Source organism: Meriones unguiculatus, chromosome 19 (assembly GCF_030254825.1).
Source record: "Meriones unguiculatus strain TT.TT164.6M chromosome 19, Bangor_MerUng_6.1, whole genome shotgun sequence".
NCBI classification, from domain to species: Eukaryota; Metazoa; Chordata; class Mammalia; order Rodentia; family Muridae; genus Meriones; species Meriones unguiculatus.
The window spans coordinates 62,747,734-62,767,894 of record NC_083366.1 but is presented as its reverse complement, the minus strand read 5'-3'; the positions used below and the strand labels follow the sequence as shown (position 1 = coordinate 62,767,894).

Here is a 20,161-nt window from a genome sequence, read left to right as displayed (position 1 = left end):
GAGGATGTAGCTCAGTGGCAAAGCACTTATCTATCATAGGCAAGATTCACGTTACTGGAGGAAAAAATATAGATATAAACATTCTGCTACATATTTCTTCTCATGATCTTTATATTAATTAGAAAAAAGAGAATGTGTTCAAAACTGATGTTACACTCAAGTGAGCACCGTGGGGGACTATGTGTAAGGAAGTGTCCTTGGGAGAAATAAAATACGAAGAGCATCAGATCAGTATGGGAGAGGCCTGACAGTGCAGAGCCGAGTCAATAGGCTGTGTTTCCGTGCATCCAAGCGACAGGTAATAAACAAACGCCATTTGTCCATGAAACTCAGTCTCACAGTAGAGACATCAGGGAAGTGTAATAGGAAGTTTGATTCACCTGTTTCAGTTGGATTACCTCCTCCTTCTACTAACCTAGGCCTGTCCTGGAAGCTTCTAGCCTCCATACAAACTAACCTAATCCTAGAATGCTTTCTGCCTCTGAGACTTCCTACTGAATAAGCTCACCCTTTCTCGTTCTTACTGAGCTCTGGGCTGGCTGGTTCACCCCAGCTCTTCTGGCTCAAACTCCTCTCCCTGCTGACTTATTCAGTCTGGCTTTTCTCTCGGCCTCTGAATTGCTTTGTTTGGACTCCAACTAACTCAAACAATCTGCTTTAGTCTCCTGGCTCCTTCTCATTCTCTGGTTCATTCGGTCTTCACCCAAGTTCTCTTCAATCCATCTCTCTACTACTGTCTCGGTAAAAACTGCATTCTCTTCTCTGCATTGCCCCATAAACAGCTTCCCTTTCCTCTCTCTTCTCATGAGAGTTGAACATATCCTAGTCTGTCAAATATTTCTCTGATAGGAGAAAGGAAGAAGGCAGTAAGCCTCCGAGACAACAGTTGAACCACATAAATAAAAGTTCCTTTTACAGAAAAGAGAGAAATGATTGCTTACAGGTGAGCATCTGTTCTGGCTATTCTAGAAAACAAGTTGAAGATCCTGAACTTGAGCCTGAAGATCAATTTATACGAGACAGTGTAAACAGCAATACAACAGTTCTTGCAAAAACAGCTTTAAAAGGAAACTTTGCCTACTGGGAAATATATAATCTTGGGGAAAAAGAAGGCAGCTCATTATTAGTGTGTCTGAGGTCTCCAGGAATCTAGGACGCTGTTCGGTTAAATTAAAGGTGTACTTCTGTGACACATCCAACTTGTCTACCCAGCCAGATCTCACACAAGCTTCTTCAGGATCTAGCCAAGTGCATTTCCCTGGCACAATATACTTAACCTCACCAAACATCCAGAGGTGGAAGGATTAAGCCCATATTCCTGATGACACCGCACATTCACACCCAGGGCCCAGGGCCCCTGATCTGGAACTGATCTGAATGCCTGCTCACTGAGGACTACCTTTTCTAGTACTGAAGGCACTATGCCAAGCTTTCAAAGCAACAAAGCAACCAACAGTCCTACTTACCTCTACTGCCTGTGAAGCACAATAACTACCAGCATGAGACAATACTCCAAAGAGTGCAATAGAGGCATACACTCTTTGGTGGTAACCAACAGCTCTAAATTGAACTTAAGACACACTCTTTAAGATAAAAATCATTCCCGGTGCTGGAAACTTAGCCAACTACCCAGGGCTAGTCAAGTCATGGAACGTGAAGAATAATCTATAACCACCACTTTACTAAACAATCATACTCCCCCACAATACTCTAAATATCTGTCCTTCTATCCACCTATAAATGTAGTTTTCACCCTCATCTTTGTAATAGACAGAAACCATTAAAGAAAATCACAACCAAAAAAACAAAACAAAACAAAACAAAACAAAACAAAAAACAGAATTTTGGAGCCTAGTCCCAATAGGTACATCTACCAAACAACTTTCCCACCTAAAACTCAGAGAGCATCGTGGAAGAGGGGGCAGAAAGATTATGAGAGCCAGAGGACCAAGAAGTTGCTGTGAAACTATCTCATAGGAATATGAGAAGTCTCACCAACAGGACTGCCTGAGCAGGAGCTGAACAAGAACAACAACAACAAAGCATGCCAAAGTGGATGAGGAAAGGCCTCAACCCTATGCAAAGAACTACAGGCAACTAAGAAATTCTGAGAATGGGAGGAATCTTTTTCTTCTTTGAAGAGCATACCAATTGGTTATCCAGTACCAATGTTCAACCCTGAAAACATGAACTACATAGACGGAGCAGGTTGCATTTATGAATTATGTATCTATGTATTCCTTGAACTGGCTGGTGCTAATTTTATTTGTGAGCTACCTAGAATAAAGTGATTTTATTTAAAAAATGAGCAGTGTAGGTAGAATTTCCTTAGTATGTGTGCATGGGCACATACACACAAACACACATACGCACTCTCTCTCTCTCTCTCTCTCTCTCTATATATATATATATATATATATATATATATATAAAACATAAATTTTCTATACATATACATATATGCATGTAATAACAATTGAGGACACAAATTTGAAAAAGAACAAGGAGGGGCATATAGTAAGGTTATGAGGAAGAAATGATGTAATTACATAATTTCAAAAATAAATTTAAAATGTTTGTTAATAAACTGTGTCTATATGATAGATAGATAGATAGATAGATAGATAGATAGATAGATAGATAAGATAGATTAGATAGGGCTACAAAATAGGGGAAAGAGGAAAATCCTAGGATATTTCTACAAGTGTAGTCTATAGAATATGAAGGTTCCTCATGTCTTTTTAGGGTTGGGGCCAGTAACTTCAAGTTATGTTTAGTTGTTTTCTTTTTCCTCTTTACATTAACCCTATTCCTATAAAAATGCCTCATATCCTACTTACAGAGATATTTATACATAAATATCTGTTTATGACCGCAAGGAAATGGAACTACCCTGGATGTCAATCAACAGATGGGTAGAAAATGAAAACGTTCCTAAGGTTCATAAACAAACTGGAACCTTACTCAGCTATAAATTTAACAAATACATAAAATCTGCAGGAAATGGATGGACTTGGAAGGTAAGCAATATTAAGCAGGGTGGCTCAAAGCAGAAATTTAAAAAACAGAATATTCTCCTGTGCACACTCATCTCAGCCTATAATGTATACATATATGAATGTAAACAGATTTAAGTATGAGTGTGGTCTAACATTTAGAAAGAAGACCAAGAAAAGGTAATAGTAGGTGATGAAGAAGGATGGGATGAAACATGGGTTGTGAAAAAAAAAAACTATACAAGTTTTCACATTTTTTTTGTTTCAACTCAGTCATAGTTGTTTTCTTTTTTGTGTCTATAAAATGTAAATTTTAATAAAATTACAAAACTTTAAGCGTAGTGACTGCAGGGAAGTTCATGGAGATGTGCAGAGTTTGATAGTGGGCCAGTGGTTGACTGGATTCCTTAAACTGGCAGGTGATCGTTTTATTTTCAAGTTTATCAGAATAAAGTAATTTTATTTTAAAAAAGAAAGAACACTATGGGTAAAAAAAATTCCTTGGCATAAACCCGTCAGCGGTACTAATGTACTTTTTAAGCTAATTTCATTGAAGTTTGTCTAATGAGTCAGTGAACATATTAATTTTGCTGAGTCTCAATTTATGAACATCTATCTCCCTCTCTAACAGCAGATGTGGCATGGTTGGGTTTTCTCCATACTCCGAGCAAAGCTAGTTCAGTGGTTAGAATCCGGAGGCAGGAGCTAACGCAGAGACCATGGACAGAGGCTGCCTACTGGTTTGCTTTCCTGCTCCTTGTAAGACCCAAGACCACCAGCCCAGGGATGGCACCTCCCACAATGCGTTGGGCCAGTCTCCATTAATTACTATTTTTAAAAATGCTCAACAGACCTGCCTACAACCTCATTGTATGGAGGAATTTTTGTCTTGTATTTTGTTCTTTATTTTTTAACTCTTTTAATTTTTTTAAAATTTACTTTACACCCTTGTTGTAGCCCATCCTTCCTCACCCCCCCAGTCCCACCCTCCATTCCTACACCTTCCTTTCTCCCCTCCCCCCTTTCCCTTTCCCTTCCCGCCTGCTCATCAAGTTGCATCAGGACTAAACATGTCCTCTTCCTCTGTGGCCTGGCAAGGCAGTTCCACCAGGGGAAAGCGATCAAAAAGCTGGCAAAAAGTGATCAAAAAGGTGAGTTTGTGTCTGATGCGATCCCTACCTCCCTCACTAGAGGACCCACATGAGACCTAAGCTGCCCATCTGCTACACCTTTGTAGGGGGCCTAGGTCCAGTTCATGCATGGTCCTTGGTTGATGCTTCAGTCTCAGCAAGGCCCTCTGGGCCCTGGTTAGCTGGCTCTGTTGGTCTTCTTGTGAAGTTCCTGTCACCGCAAGGTCCTTTTCTCTTTCCTTCCACCTTTCTACAAGGTGGAAGGCCATCTTTAGTTAGGAGTCCTTGGATTCAAATGGCCCTATTGCCAGTGAAGCTCTTACTGCAAAGGAGGAGATTGGTGAGACAAGGAAATACTGTTTCCAGCATGAATGCACATGAGACTCTCACCTTTTTGCCTATAAACAAAGCTGGTGTCTGACCAGCTTTGCAATATCTAGGACACACTTTCAAGATAGGACGACTCTACCCTGGACTTGGCAAGCTTGTTAGAAACCTAAACTAGAGAATCCTGTTAGCATATGCCAATGCCGCTGCTCCCAATATTTTCTCTTCCTGTGATAACAGTCATCATCATTCTCTTTTAGGAGACAGGAACCCATGCACAGAAATTTGTGCCCTACACATCACCCAGTGTTTGGCTGTGAGTCTCATCATCTGTTTTGAGGTGCTGCTGGGTAGCACCTCTCAGAGGACAACTTTGTCATGGAGATATTTTCTTAATTGAGGTTCCCTCCACTCAGATGACTCAGCCCATGTCAAGTTGACATGAAACTATCCAGCACAGCATGGGGAGTATTTCCATGGCCCCAGAAGGTTATCCTGGGCAGCACTGAATATGCAAAGGAGGTTTTGTGTGCTACACTTCCTTGTTAGAGGTTGGTCTAGTACTAATCCCTGCCCTGAAGACCTTGTTACTGCCCATCCTTGTTTGTGGAAATCTGCCTAAGGCATATCTGATCGGCTGATTAAACAGCCTATACCTGGGCAGGACAGAATGGGATAGTCATGGCTGGGGTTCCTGAGCTTTTGAAGAGAATCACAGGAAACAGAAAGACAGGAGGAGAGGAAGAAAGAGGATGCCACAGTGGGTAAGCCTGGAGTAGAAATCACGTGGGCCTCAAGGAAGGACTCCAATAATGGCATACAAAGGCCCAGATGAAGAAGGCAAGCAAGTACCATGGGATCATGTATGGAAGATAGACCAGATGAGGAGAATAAAGGTGGATGGCATTGTATGGGAGCAGGAAGATGGATGGGGAGGATACTGAGACAGGGTAAGGAAAATATCTGCCCGGCCCAAGGTAAAGAAGGCAATTCTACATCTGTTGTCTGTGTTTTATTGTTTGTAATAGGAGGTTAAATAATAACTCTGTGATAAACTTAGGGATAATAATAAACACTTTATAGCCCAACACATCATATAGAGTTTTTACCAACAACATTTCCTAGACTAAAATGAAGTGTATTTAAAAAAAAATCAGAATTTCATATATGAGATTTATACATTTCCATTTCCATCTCTCCATCTCCCACTTCCTATCACATTCATGTTCTCTTTTATAGTTATGTGTGTGTGTGTGTGTGTGTGTGTGTGTGTGTGTACGTGCAACAGTAACAACGATGATAACAGCATAACATTTAAGCTGTTTCTGAGCATTCCAGGAGATGCGCTCCACTCTTTGTGGCCATCATCTCACCTCCTTAACTCGATTTGCTAAGTTCTGTCCTGTTCCTGCCTCATTGTTTAGGGAAACCGACAGCCTTCTGAGTCCTCTTGTCGGTGTTCGTATGCACTTGTGTTTATAGAGTGACAGTTTAACTTGGGGCAATAAAGCCCACTTTCAGTGCAATGGGTTAAAGCAAGCATTACAAAATAATAAGGAAGAAGCCCGTTCTGTTCCCCTCAACCTCCTTGTGTGCGTTTGGCATCTGATATTCCCACTTTCATGCTCATTTCAAATCAAGGGTCAGAAGAAATGGGCATCTTGTTTTTTGTCTCCACAGTCCAGAAGGCATCAAGCTCAATGTGCCCATGAACCAGAAGGCCATCTTTAGTTAGGAGTCCTTGGATTCAAATGGCCCTATTGCCAGTGAAGCTCTTACTGCAAAGGAGGAGATTGGTGAGACAAGGAAATACTGTTTCCAGCATGAATGCACATGAGACTCTCACCTTTTTGCCTATAAACAAAGCTGGTGTCTGACCAGCTTTGCAATATCTAGGACATACTTTCAAGATAGGACGACTCTACCCTGGACTTGGCAAGCTTGTTAGAAACCTAAACTAGAGAATCCTGTTAGCATATGCCAATGCCGCTGCTCCCAATATTTTCTCTTCCTGTGATAACAGTCATCATCATTCTCTTTTAGGAGACAGGAACCCATGCACAGAAATTTGTGCCTGTGATTCGCAAGGTAACATATCTGCATGTTTACTCTCACGCTAGTGTTAATTAGTTCACAGCATATTGAAGTCTGGGAATCACACGAGGCAGCTAGTATCTCAAAGGACATCTTTTACATGGCCCCATTACATTCTGACAAAACCCAGGCACCATTGCCAAGGCACCAATGGTGCCTGGTAAACACAGTTTTGGCAGAGTGCAGAGGGATTTTTTTTTTCAACTGGCAACTAGGCTCATCCAGGTTTGCGAATGTGCCACCCTTGGTTAATTAGTGACAGCGCTGGCTTTTAATTTAAATTGAAGCAACATGAGAAAAAAAAAAGTCAGGGGAAAAAAAGTGGATAAACAAGCCCACTGGTCTCACTGCTGGAAAACAAAACAAAACTGTACAAGCATGAATGATCTGGTCCTACAAAAACTTGATGGATATGTTTTATGTCTGAAACATGAGAACATCTGGATCCACTACACAGCTGGGAGGGGGAGGTCCATATTCAGGAACGTATTTCTGTCACTGACATCCAGCAAACAGATGGCGATGGTTCCACTAAAATCTTTTAGATGTGATGAGAAGTTTTGAAACTCCAGTGTCCATAAATACATTTTTTGTCCCCTTTATTTCCATCCCAGTAACTTGTTGTCAGCTCCTTTTCTCCTTGCTGTCTTTACAGCACGGACACTGATGAATGCAGGAAAAGCAGCTGCCTGAAGCCAGCTTGTCCTGTGTTCTTCACCAGCTCTTTGCTTGATGCTGTGAGTAAAAGCAGCACCTTGTGATATAACATTCAAGCCTAGGCTATTGTCTCACTGTGCTGAGAACCAAAATGTTCCGGGTTTGTGTGATATGTTAATAGGGAGAGGCAGAAGAATGTTTAATGAGCACTGTGTCCTGGCCTTCCTGCTACGCTGTACATTGCTGTGTTACTCTGATACTTTGCTTTAATTAGAAAGTTGAGGAAGGCGCACATCTGCAGTTTCAGAACAGAAGAGGCTGCAGTGTGAGGATCTGGACAGTTTGAGGACAGCCTAGGCTACATAGGGATATCCTGATTAAAAAAAAAAAAAAGACAACATTTATGTACACAGGTAAGAAGCTATCCAGTGAGTAAGCAACAAAGTTAAAATCCATGCTCACATGCTCAGGCTCTTGAGAGCAAGAGTAGGTTCTTAACCACATTCCTGAAAGACCCAAGAACGTCGTGGGAGAATTCAGTCCCTTTCGTTGGAGGTAGCAGGTCTCAGACAGTCACAAGTTGAGTTGCATCATGCCAAGCTGTGGGCTGTGATACCTTGAGCAGATACACCCAGAATTGGAATTTGAATGGAGAGTGTTGCTTCTTGCCATGACTTCCCCTAACCCAAAGGATCCTTTGCTCAAGGATTATAGAAACAGAACACATTTCCGTCCACGGAATCCACGCTTGTTGGAGGACCCACAGACTTCCCAAGCTTCGATAGGGTTAACAAGGAGGTCGCTCTGCTTCCCAAGTCACCTTCTCTGTGGGCAGTCATGAGCATCCACATGTAACCAGTCATTAGCTGAGCCATAGCGAAAATGGAAACCACAGTACTACAGGAAACCTTAAACTTGGCGGTACGAACATACCAGGCAGACTGAAGCAATGAGTACTTTCTACACTTAAGCTCTATGATCCAACATTTGCATCGACCGAAGAGAACTTGGGAATGAGGTTGGTCATCTGTGGGAAAGTGCTGAGATGGGTCAGGGTGGTGGCAGCATTAGCAAATGCCACATGCAATGTTGAAATGTAACGTTTGAGGCTCGGGGTGTGGCTGAAGATGATAGTGAAATTTACAAAAAGTTGAGGAGTTTTCTTTCATAATTTCTGAATTCAGAAGCACTGCACAGATCTGTACCAGTAACTGGGTTCACTTCTCTGGGTGCTTCTCCACTGAAGAACAGTGGAAAGAAGACTCAGAATGAAGGTTGGTATTTCAGGTCCTAGACCAATGTTCCAAAACTGAAAGAGAAGGCCTTTATTGTTTCAAGATTCTGGCATGACCAGGGAACAAGAAATGAAAAGACAGAAAAGAGCCTAATTGCTGCCATGTGGAGAAGCAGAGCCCTGGGTCATGGTTTGCTCTGCAGGTTTCCAATGCTCCCTCCTGCTACTGTTCTCCCCTAGGCTGGGTCCAAGAGTGAGCACTGATTACCACAGAGACTGCAGTAAGGTCAAAGTTGAGATAACCAACACTGAGGAAAGGTTACCTGGGCATCCCTTCCAGGACCCTACATCAGGGAAAGCGTCATCTGTAACGGCTTTCTGGCTGTAGGAATAGGCACATGCCTTTAAGAAGAAGGCCCTGAAATGTATGGTCATTAACTCATCCATGGAAGGGCCCTACACTGGGCATGACGTCATCACCAATGATCGCCATAACACGCGAACGGTTTCTGTGCATAATGGGCAGTGCTCTCAAGCCTATGTGTACATCATTTCATCGCACTAGCCCAATTTGCTAATTTCTGTAATCCCCCCATTTACATTTGGAGAAACTGAGGCACGGACAGGCAACAACCTGCCCAAGAGCAAACTGTCTTCAAATTAGAGTAGAAGATTATAGAATCTGGATTTAAAATCTTGTCCATGTGGTATCCAGCAGTCTCATGCTAAACTTGCATTTTTTTTTGAGAGGAGGCAAAACCTAGGAGCTGCAGGAACCTGTGACTCAACGTTCTCTTGGCGACACAGTTGAAGGTGATAGGAGTTGCTATTGAGGATCACAGTGTGACAGTAACACAGATGGATCGTGCGGCTTCCTACTAACGAGAGCAGTGACAGGAGAAGCCCACTAGCTACAGAAGAAAATGGCAAACTGGGAGGCAGTAAGACCTTCATACCCACCAAGTTGTCCTTATTAGACAGAACACTCAAGTGAGTGCTTTCCACCATTAAAGCACCATTTCCTTTCAGCTGCTTGCAACCAATAACCACTCAAAATGTTAGTACCTAGACTTCTTTAGAGATAAGATCTTATTGTGTAGCCCAGGCTGGCTCTTCCTTGAACTTGAAGAAATCCTCCTACCTCAGCACCCCCAGTGCTGAGACTGCAGGCATGTGCCACCAATCCCAGGAAGTAAATTGTCATCTTGGAGAGGGAGAAGAAGGCGAGGCTGCAATGTCTTCACCGTAAGCGATCATTTTCAAACCATCTGGTCTGCTGTTTGGAATCGGCCTACAATGAGAATAAGCCACTTGGCTTAATAACCACTCCCTAGATATGATGTTGGCTGTGGGAGAAATACCAAAGTCTTATTGAATCTGGTGTTTTCATATGCTGCCTGCTTCGGAGTAATATAATAACAGGGCCATTTCTTTTAAGCAAGGTTTCTTTTTTTTTAATAAAAAAAAACAAACGTATTTACCTAGAAGCATTCAGAATGTCAACAAAACAGCCATATTTTTTTTGCAGTTACAGAGTGTATTAAGTTAAGAGAACAAAAATTATCTTAGTATAAGCTGCATCATAGACAACCAAAGATAAAAACAAAACAAAAACAAAAACAAGATAGAAAAAAAAAAACCCTACCGTTCCCAGATAAACCTAATTTGTGCTCTTTACCAACAAGAACCCACTTTAAATTTCCATGCCAATTTACAACCTGCAGACTGTACCAGGCGAGGTTAGCGGCCACGGAAAATGCCACTGGGACAGGGCTGTCTAAAGAGACATTCAGTAGTGTGTTACCTACACACAAAAAGTCACTGTACAGTTTAAAAACAAATCTTATGCAGCCGCACATTTCAATTTTTTTTTTCTTTAAAAGGAGTGAGTTGTATACAGGGGAGGTTAAATGCTTTATAGACATTTAGAAAAAAACTGCACTAGAACCAATTTATTCATCATCGTCTTCTTCTTCCTCTTCGACTTCCTCCTCTCCGTCCTATTCATCATCCTCTTCCTCATCTTCGTCATCCTTCTCTTCCTCCTTTTTCTTGCTCTTTTCTGCCTTGACAACCCCCCTTTTTATAGCGTCGGGTTTTCCTTTAGCTCTGTAGGCAGCAATATCCTTCTCGTCCTCCTTCAGCTAGGCAGCCTCCTGCTCGTCGGGCTGCTTGCTGTCTGCCATAGTGTTGCTCCACTTCTCACCTAGTTTCTTTACAGTATCACTGATAAGCCAGGATGCCCTCCTTTGATCTGGGGATGATACTCAGAACAGAGCAAGAAGAAGGCTGAAGGAGGCCTCTTGGTGCATTGGGTCCTTGAACTTCGTTTTGGTCTCCCCTGTTTTCTCTCTCAAGGCTGACAAGCCTTGTCAGCCCAGTTGGCTATGTCTTTCAGTGTCCCCTCTTCTTTTGCAGACACGGTCTTCCACATCTCTGAGCACTTCTTGGAGAGCTCTGAGAGGTTGGCAGACTCATCTGGGTGCTTCTTTCTGTATTCCTTCTGGCAGGTTTGCACAAAGATGGGTATGAAGACGTTTTGCCTCTCGGCTTCCCTTTGCCCATGTTTAGCTGATTTTCCTCAGCGAGGCACAGAGTCACCCAGTGCCTGCTTGGCTTGCCCTGGCCCTGGAGCCCGTCTCTGTGGATCTCAATGTATTGCAATGGGTGTGAAAGCAGGGATTCTTTTCACATCAACCACTATGAACTGCTCCCCTTTCTTTCTCTCACTTTGCTCGATTGACTTTCTGGTACTCATTTTCTGTCTCATTGTCATATTTACCTTCTCTCACACCTTCTAAATTTTACCCATGCCCCATGGGGTTCACCACTGCTTTCTTCTTCTTTATAAATCATGTCATCTTATAATCTTACCTGGTTTAATGCATTTACTGAAGATTTCTATGCAATATCATTTTTTCAATTTGTATTTCTAACCGTAGTATTGTCTCCAAAATTCCACCTCCGCCTTCTGCTACATTGAAGAAGACTGTGATGAGCCACAGCACATCATAGCAGAAAGCATACAGCAAATCAGTCTGCTTATCTCATGAGTGTCCAGGAAAGAGAGAAGGGGGGCAGGAAATGGAAAAGGGAGGGGGCACATATATCTTTCCAAGGCATACCCCTAGTGACCTACCTACACCAACTATTCCTCCTGTCCTAGTTCCCAACACCTACCATTAATACCACCAGCTTATACATCTACCAAGTTTCAGTTACTTTCCCAAAGCCTGTCCACGAGCAACCAAGCCCTTCACACACGAGCACCTCGCTTGAATTTCAGACTCAACCACTGCACCGCTACTTCTCATTCCTCTTTTGCCTTCATTGTGCGTAGCGGCAAGATAAAACTTCTTTGTGAAAAGTTGGATCATTCCATTTCTCTCTTCAGATTTCAATTAAAGATAAGCTCATTCCACACCGTTGAAATCTCTCAGCCCAGGCTGACCTCTACATCCCACCCGCATCATTTTTATCTCCGTTGTTGTGACATTTCTTTGAGGAGTCATTGTCAGGCTCCATGACTGGGTCATATAGCTGTGCTTTCACAAAACCCGCCCTTCCCCATCAAACCTGCCTTATGTTTTGTTGTAAAGACTCATTTATCCACTTACCTTTCCTTGGGATTTAAATGTATGCAGAAGCAGAAGGAATAGGGAAACTTATTCCAAGTTATATTACCAGTCTGGCCCATAGAAAAAATTTTATAAATGTGAATCAAATTAAACAACCAGTATTTGAACCTACTGAAATTATACACATAAGTGGCTCTGCTTATCCTGAAACTAAGGCTCTGGACAAGTGACTTATCCCGGTATATGTGCTTGCCCATCCTTGGCATGGTTCTTGGTTGGTTTCACTTTTCAACCTCACAGCTCTACTTACCTGAGAGAAACAACTCAATTCCTTCCAACACTACGAAGCTTATTTTGAGTGTGTGAGACATGAAGGTCCTGCTCTACTTTTCAACTCTTGTAGTATTTTCTTTGTATTTCTCTTATGTTTCTATATGCCTTCTACTGCATGATATATTTTTCTTAGTGCTCTAAGAAATTTATAACCTCTCTCAAGGCAGGATATTTACTTGACTCATTTTAACCTCCCTGAGCTTCTAGTAAGATAGAAGAAAGGTTATTGTACTAATATTTATTGGGTTACAATGGCTTAATGGATCCCCTACATCTACAAATAAAATGTTACCTTCTTACTTCACACCATCCAACTTGCATTTCTTTTGTAAAATTTAATCCAGATAGATCTTCAGCTTTAGAAACAGTGATGCCACCTTCATCAGTGTTATTTTAAATTTTTAAATTTAAACCTATAGGAAAGTCTTCACTTGGAGTGCTGTTTTCTGTATGCATCTATGTGTGTACGCAGATAAGATTTGCATTTAATTATATACTGCTTTAGTTTCTCACAGTTGTGACAAGATAACTGAGTTAAAACATATCTCCCCCCCCCTTTAATTAAAGTTAGGTATTTAGTCACAACAATGGGATAATAACACAGAAAACAGCTACAGTGTTGGGCGTTGCTGTGACTTTTCTCGAAGATGTGACTCAGAATCATTTGGAACTGATTTACAGGAGAAATCAGAATCAGAATCAGAGTTGGAGAAATAGGTCAACAAAACTTTAAAGTATTGAAAGGACAATTCAGTGGTAAGTCAGGTGAGCGCTCAAAAGACAAGAATGCAGATAGGAATGTGAAGAGTGAAAATTGCTCTTAAGGTGTCAGATGGGAATGGGCTCCATTGGGAGTTGGAATAGAGCACATTTATATTGAACGAAATCAAAGAACTTGTCAGCATTTGTCCAACTCCATGATTTAACTCAAAGACAATAGGTTAATTATTCTTGTGCTGGAAGTTTTATGGAGTTTTCTGGCATTGCTATTATTGTATGCTTTTAGTCAAGTTTACAGTATGTATTGTGAACAAAAAGTAGAACAGAAAGATTCAGAGAAATTTTAGAGTGTTTTTGTCCAGAAAAGAGAATGTGAAGTTGAGGCTATGAGAAGCATGGTTGCTGAAGAAATTAGAGCCATCAAAAAACAACCAAGTGCCTTGCCTTGAATCAGTAGGAAGATGTCTTGAAGATATGTCAGACATTGTCAAGACTCTACCTATCACAGGCTCAAAGGCAATGAGGAAGGGTTAATTAATTAGGAAGATTTTTTCTTTAAGAAGAGAGCTCTAGGGATCCCAGCATTTTCAGGGCCATCTAGAGATGTGTTTCTTGTATCTATCCAGCAGCCACTCAGAGGCCCCCACAACCATGGTCTAAGGCCTTGGTAGATCTTAGCATCATCCATGTGCTGCTGCTTTACTGGCACATAGAATGCAAGATTAAATTAAGTTGTGCTTAGGTCATGAGAAAACTGGGACTTAGAGAAGTTAAATGGCCCAGTGACTTTATGCAGCATATCTCCTTCACTACTTCATTCATTGGCTTTGCCACTTTCTTACTGGCTTCATCCAGGTATGCAGGGGTACAGCAGGGGAAGCCTGTGCTCAGATGGTCTCTATGGTACCTCAGAGGAATCAGCCTATCACTCCTGATCATGTAAGCCAGAATCACGGGGTCTTGGCACTTACAGCTGTCAGGCACCAAGGATACATGTTCATTTCCTTTGTACTTGAATGGACAGTCTGAAACTCATTCCATAGCTGTGCTCTAACATTTTAGTAGGACGTACCTCTAGCTTCTCTTCCTGGTAGCCAATGTGATAACATTTAGTATTGCCCTTTTTTCCCCTACCTGTTTTTTTTTGTTTGTTTGTTTGTTTTGTTTTGTTTTCCCTATGCACCTGTCACTTTTATTACAATCTCTAACCAACAACTTAAACTGTATCTAACATAAATATTGAAATTCTACTTACAGGGAACTCAAATTAGAAGGTACATCTATTAAACTCAGGAGCTGATCCAAATCTTACATATCAGCTTTATGAATTTTAATCTGTATTTATTCTCCTCTTCCACAGAAGAAATCAAGAATCATCATGGTCCCCTGCTTTTATCTCTTCAAGACACATCAGACCTAGAAATAGACTAAGCAAACAAAATCACCATAAGCCTTATTCTTTTTCTTTCCCTAATGAGAGAATTCAGAAAACTTGCGAGCAAATCAGGCATCCATATGCATTACTTATCAAATGCTCTTTAGAAAGTTGAGTCTATGGAAGAATAGATTTGACTACTAAGAACATAGATTTATTCAATTATTGATTTGAAAATTTAAAATTAGTCAGTAGTTATCTCTGATAATCAATTCTGGTCTCAGCACTGAGAAAAAGAAAAGTGAACTAGGAGGAAAAGAACTCTCTAAGAGATGTATAAATGCCTCTTACATAGTAAGAGAAGACATCAATGAAAACAAATTCACTGAAAACCCAAATCTGCCACAACACAAGACCATGACATTAGCATTTCAAGTTGGTACATCTACCAACTTGACTCTTACCCTGTCCCTAGTTTGTCCCCGGCAAATATATTAGTCCTTCCACCACATGCTATGGATACCCACAGGTATCCTAAAAATGCCATGAGTAAAAACGTGATTATATTAATGTTTTCTCTATTTCATTGAGTAGATAATATATTTTTCTGGTGGTTTGAATAAATATGGCCCCCATAGGCTCGTAGACTTGAATGTTTGGTCATTAGGGAGTGGTAATACTTGAGAGGGATTAGGAGCTGTGCCTTGTTGGAGCAGGTGTGGTCTTGTTGGAAGCAGTATATCACTCAGAGTGGCCTTAGCAACTTCAAATGTTCAACCCAGGCTGAATGTCTTTCTCTTCCTGATGCCTGCTGATCCAGATGTAGAACTCTCAGCTACCTCTTCAGCACCAGGTTTGCCTGTGTGCCAACATGCTTCCTCCCATGCTGATAATGGACTAACCTTCCGGACTGTAAGCCAGGCCCAGTTAAATATTTCCCTTTAAAAGAGTTGCCATGCTCTTCATGTGAATAGAACACTGATTAAGACAGAAGTCAAGGTATTTATACCCAGCCATGTTCTTGGCCAGATTTGCAGCCAGTGTTTCTTTTATCTTTCTTCCAGTGGTTTCAGCTCTGGCCACTGGGAGCTCTTTCATTATGTTCCAGTGTTACCTTTATTTATATGAAGTTTTGTGTTTAATGCCTTTGTTTGTTGTGCCTACCTTCTGGCATGATTCATGCTTGAAGCTCATTTTGTTTTTTGTTTTTTTCCAGACTTGTTCCAAGAACTGGCCATTTATCCAAGAAGCCTGGGTTACGTTTAATGGAGGCTCATACAAGAAGCCAGGATCTGGCGATGCTTGTTTACACATGGTTGCTTTGAGACTATTTTCATTGATAAAGTAAAGAAATACATGCGTGTGTACTAATGCATATGCATATACACTTCCATAAATATGCCTATATTTAAACTGTGCATATCAAAGTAAAACTGAGGCTACGCTGAAGTCGCCAATCCTAAAACCATTTTCACGGATCATTCTAGCCTCCTCCCCTTGCCTGTGTGTAATTCCCCCAACGAGAAGAGCCCACAGCGCCCACTCTGCCACCCACTTACTTCCATCCCATTCCATACCCAGCAGCGTTAGAATGCTAACCCATAGGGCTTAGCATTGGGCAAGCCTTGTTTCTGACATTTCTACGTTAAAAAAAAAAAAAGTAATTGTTTTTGAGACCGTGTCTCTCTCTAAATGGACCTGGCTGTTCCGGAACTCATCATGTAGAACAGGCTAGCCTTAAACTTACAAGAGATCTGCCTGCTCCTGCCTCCCCAGTGTTGGGAGAAAGGCATGTGCCATCACACCTGGCCTGGAAAAAAAAGATAATAATTCTAGGGATTCCTCTTGATTCCCCCCCCCCCCCGCCTTTGGTCTACTTTCTAATGAAATATGCAAACCAAGATAAACAGCAATTTATCTTTAAAAAAAAAAAAGAGGCACGAATAGCATCAAAACAAAAGCTACAATTATAAATAGAGAGCTGCTGTGGCAGGGCTGGGAGAGGCCGAGGATAATGTCAGGGGTGCCTTCACGGGTCACAGCACGCTAGCCACAGCACAAACAGTCGGGCTGGGATACAGCAACAAACTGACTTTTGATTTGGCCAGCTTTCAAATCAGCACACTGTTGGAAAGCTAGTGGCAGGACCAGGGTGTTCTGTCTTTACTATGTGGGCTCACAAACACTGTCTGGCCTCCACTTTATCATTGTTGGGTGGCTCAAACAATGAAAAAAAACATAGAGGTTCTCTTTTTAAAAGGTGGTGTGTGCACATGTGTGCACGCGCATGTTTTTTTTATCTCTGTCCACACATACGTGGGACTTCCCCTACTGTCAATATCCAGCAAACAGTTGTTCATTTGCTATTATCCATAAGCTATGTATACACACAGTTATTAGCTAAAGCCCCAAGTTTCTGATCTCAGTGATTCACACTGTGTGATTTTGGAGAAATATATATATCAGTAATATGTAATAAGTATGTTACATATTATAGTGTCATACAAAACAATTCTACTACCCTAAAAACTCTTTGTATTTTGCCCCTGAACCCAACCTTTTTGTTCTGACTCCTGTCTCTATAGTTTTGCTTTTAACAGTAGCAGTGGCATCAAAGAGGTTTGTTTCTGATAGATTTAATTTACTTAATAACATGCACTAAGTTGTGTTTTGGACTCTGTCCAGGAAGAAGCCGGGGGGAGGGGGAAGAAAGAAAGAAAAAAGCCCTACTGAGTACCTGGTTCAGTTCTTCCTGGGCCAGGCCAGCAACACTGACTGTGAAAAGAGTTCTTTGCAATTAAAGACTCCAAGAAGTCATTGCAGGAAAAAGATTTAATGAATCTGAAGATCTAGAAATTCCATTTTTAATTTAAATTTTTTAAAATTTATTCAGTTTACATTCCAATCATAGCCTCCTCCCTCATCTCCTCCCAGCCCCACCTTCTCTCTCTCTCTCTTTCCCCCTATCTTCCTCCCCTAGTCCTCAAAAAGGGGGAGCCTTCCTCCCCTACCATCTGACCCTAGCCTATAAAATCTCATCAAGACTGTCTGCATCCTCTTCCTCTTTGGCCTGGCCAGGGAGAAGTGACCAAGGAGCAGGCAACAGAGTCCAAGACAGCCCCTGCTCCCCTTACTAGTGAACCGACATGGAGACTGAGCTGCCTATGGGCTACATCTGAGCAGGGGGCCTAGGTCCTCTCCATGCATGATCCTTTTTGGTAGCTCAGTCTCTGCTGGCCCCTCCTCAGCCCCGGGCCCAGATTTGTTGGCTCTGTTGGTCTTCTTGTGGAGTTCCTGTCCCCGCTGGGTTCTTCTATCCCCACTACTCTTCTGTAAGACTTTCTTCACTCTGCCCTCTTTTGAACTATTCCCAGTGTCTATTCTATTTGCCCTTCTGCCTAAGAATTAAGCATCCCCCCTAGGGTCCTCTTTGTTACTTAGCTTCTTTAGGACTGTGAATTGTAGTATGGTTTTCCTGTAACATATGCTTAATATCTGCTTATAAGTGAGTGTATATCATTTTCTGGGTCTGAGTTATTTTACTCAAGATGATCTTTTCAAGATCCATCTATTTGCATGGGAATTTCATGATGTCCTTGTTTTTGATAGCTGAATAATATTCCATTGTGTAAATGTACCACAATTTCTATATCCATTCTTTGGTTGAGAGACATCTGGGCTGCTTACAATTTCTGCCTATTTTGAATAAAGCCACTATGAACATAGTTGAGCAAATGTTCTTCTTTTATGGTGGAGCATCTTTTGGGTATATGCCCAGGAGTGGAATAGCTGCATCTTGAGGTAGAATTATTCTCAATTTTCTGAGAAAGTGTCAGATAATTTCCAAAGTGGTTGTAGAAGTTTACACTCCCACCAGCAATAGAGTAGGGTTCCCCTTTCTCCACAACCTCTCCAGCATGTTCTGTCACTTGAGTTTTTGATCTTAGTCATCAAGATGAAATCTCAGGGTCATTTTGGTTTGCATGACTAAGGACGTTGAGCATGTCTTTAAGTGATTCTCTGCTATTTGATGTTCCTCTGTTGAGAAATCTCTGTTTAGCTCTCTATTCCATTTTTTAATCAGAATGTTTGGTTTGTTGCTGTTTAATTTCTTGAGTTCTTATATATTCTGGATATTAGCCTTCTGTTGGATGTGGGGTTGGTGCCGATCTTTTCCCAGTCTGTAGGCTGTCATTTTATTCTGTTGACAGTGTCCTTTGCTTTACAGAAACTTTTCAGTTTCATGAGGTCCCATTTATTAATTGTTGATAATAGAACCACAAAGTTGTCTCCTGTACTAATGAGTTCAAGGCTCTCCCCCCCCTTTTTTTCTTAATAGATTTAATGTGTCCGGTTTTATGTTGAGGTCTTTGATTGAGTTGGACTTTAGTTTAGTACAGAGTGATAAATATGGATCTATTTGCTTTTTTATAAATGTAGATATCCAGTTAGACCAGCACCATTTGTTGAAGATGCTACCTTTTCTCCATTGTATGGTTTTGACTTCTTTGTCAACAATCAAGTGTATGTAGGTATGTGGGTTTATTTCTGGGTCTTCAATTCGATTCCTTTGAGCCACCAGTCTGTTTCTATGAAGTTTTTATTATTGTTGCTCTATAGTACATCTTGAGATTAGGTATGGAGATATCTCCAGAAGCTCTCTTATTGTACAGGATTGCTTTAGCTATTCTGGGTTTTTGTTTTTTCCATATGAAGTTGAGAATTGTTCTTTCAAGGTCTATAAAGAACTGTGTTGAGGACTGTGAGGGGGGTTGCATTGAATCTGTAGATTGCTCTTGGTAAGATAGCCATTTTTACTATGTTGATTCTACTGATCCATGAGCATGGCAGATCTTTCCATCTTCTAATATCTTCTTCAATTTCTTTCTTCAGAGACTTGAAGTTGTTTTTTTGTTTTTGTTTTTGTTTTCATTCTAGTCTTTCACTTGCTTAGCTTGAGTTACACCAAGAGACTTTTTGGTTTTTGTGGCTATTTTGAAGGGTGTTGTTTCCCTAACTTCTTTCTCAGCCCTTTTGTCTTTTGTATACAGAATGGCTACTGAACTTTTTTTTTAAGTTGAGTTTGTATCCAGCCACTTTGCTGAAAGTGTTTATCAGCTGCAGGAGTTTAATAGTAGAATTTTTGGGGTCACTTATGTATAGTATTATATCATCTGCAAAAAGTAATACTTTGACTTCTTCCTTTCCAATTTATATTTTCTTTTTCTCCTTTAGTTATCTTATTGCTCTAACTAGGACTTCAAGTACTATATTAAAGAGATATGGGGGGAGTGGGCAGCCTTGTCTTGTCCCTGGTCTCAATGGAATTGATTTAAGTTTCTCTCCGTTTAGTTTGATGTTAGCTATAGGCTTGCTGTATATTGCCTTTACTATAAAATCTAACAAAACAAAACACTAGTGTAAAATGGATTTTTCTTAAAAAAATTGATTATTGAAAAGCTCCTCTCAGTACTCTCTGAATTATTTTTATGCACATGGTATGGCTATGAATGAAAAAGGACTTTTAAGATGGCAGCTTGTTTTTTTGTTTTTGTTTGTTTGTTTTGTTGTTGTTGTTGTTTGCTGTTTTGGGGTTTGGTTCTTTAGATTTTTTTTGGATTTTGTTTGTTTAGTTCGTTGTTTGGTTGGTTGGTTGTTTTGTGCTCAGGCCTCTTTCTCTTCAAATAATTTGATTGAATCATCTCTTTAAATACACA

At 41.0% G+C, this 20,161-nt stretch overlaps 1 pseudogene; it reads right to left on the bottom strand.

The window, feature by feature from the left end:
* Positions 1–10,390: 10,390 nt before the first annotated feature.
* Positions 10,391–11,003, bottom strand: LOC110563495 (high mobility group protein B1-like; annotated as a pseudogene).
* Positions 11,004–20,161: the final 9,158 nt, after the last annotated feature.